Genomic DNA, 1344 nt, shown 5'->3' with positions numbered 1-1344 from the left:
CCATTCTTAAATTAAATTAAATTCAACAAATAATTACTGAATAGTTGTTACATGCAAGGCTAGGTTTTACCGGGAAGAAAAAAAAAGAGTAGCCATTGTTCTGGTCCCCGCCAGCCCAAAGGGTGGCAGCGGCAGCGGAGGACCCAATGGGTGCCTGTCTCTCCAGGACCGGACAGTGAGGCTGGCATTGGCAAAGACACGGTAGTGAGGGAAAGGGCAGCAGGAGACAGGTTAGGCGCCCCTCTTGGAGGATGGACAGCCCTGATGTCGTGGGGGTCGCCACTCAGCCAGGGTGGGGATTGTGGCATAGCTGGCTGACTGAGTGCAGGGCAATGGGTGAATCACCGCTGGGCTCCTGTTCAACAACCTTCTGGTGTCCATCTGCATCACATTCCTCAACAAATGGATCTGTGTGCACCACGGCTTCCCCAACATGAGCCTGACCCTGGTGCACTTCGTGGCCAGCTGACTGGGCTTGTACATCCACCAGAAGCTGTACACTTTTTCCTCCAAAAGTCTGCCACCCTCCAAGCTCTTCTTCCTAGCTTCAGTGGCTTTGTGGTCTTCACCAGCCTCTCTCTGCAGAACACCATAGGCACCTGTCAGCTGGCCAAGGCCATAACCATGGTGGTGATCACAGGCATCCAGACCTTCTGCTACCAGAAAAACTTCTCCACCAGAACATGGTTCATACTGATTCCTATAACTTTAGGTGTAATCCCAAATTCTTATTAAGAAGTTAAGTTTAATTTCCTTGGAACGGTTTTTTGCTACTCTTGCTGTTTTAGTTACATCCCTTTATCAAGTGTGGGTAGGAGCCAAATAGCATGAAGTGCAAGTCAACTCAATGGCAGCTGCTGTGCTAGCAGGCACCAATGGTATGTTGTTGGCCTTGGTGACCTACTTTGAGCTAGTGTTTGGAGAAGGAGGAATATTTGTTTCCTGGTCAGTTTCTGCTTTACTTATGGTGCTGTTATCTGGAGTAATAGTTTTCATGGTGAACTTATAAGCTTATTGGATCATTTGGAACACTTCACCAGTCGCCTATAACATGTTTGGACATTTCAAGATCTGCACTACTTTATTTGGGGGCACATTTTATTTAAGGATCCATTATCAATTAATCAGGGTCTCAGCACTTTATGTACAGTATTTAGCATTCTTTCCTATAACCACTTTAAATTAGTGAACAGTAAGGAAGTAAGAGTAAACTGGTACAATGTTCTTAATTGGGTTTTTGTGGAGAAAAGAAATTTGCCCCAAGATGATAAAAAGCATTGTGTGCAGTTATTTTCAAAAAAGAAAAAAATTTCATTGAACGATTTGCAAGACAAAGGAAATTTT

General features: G+C 44.7%; 1 pseudogene; it reads left to right on the top strand.

The window, feature by feature from the left end:
• Nucleotides 1–332: 332 nt before the first annotated feature.
• LOC103608220 lies at nt 333–1229 on the top strand (annotated as a pseudogene).
• The last annotated feature ends 115 nt before the right edge of the window (nt 1230–1344 follow it).

The sequence above is a fragment of the Galeopterus variegatus genome, unplaced genomic scaffold (assembly GCF_000696425.1).
Source record: "Galeopterus variegatus unplaced genomic scaffold, G_variegatus-3.0.2 Scaffold8161, whole genome shotgun sequence".
Taxonomy (NCBI): domain Eukaryota; kingdom Metazoa; phylum Chordata; class Mammalia; order Dermoptera; family Cynocephalidae; genus Galeopterus; species Galeopterus variegatus.
Note: the sequence above shows the minus strand (reverse complement) of the source record. Positions and strands in the feature narration are given on the sequence as shown.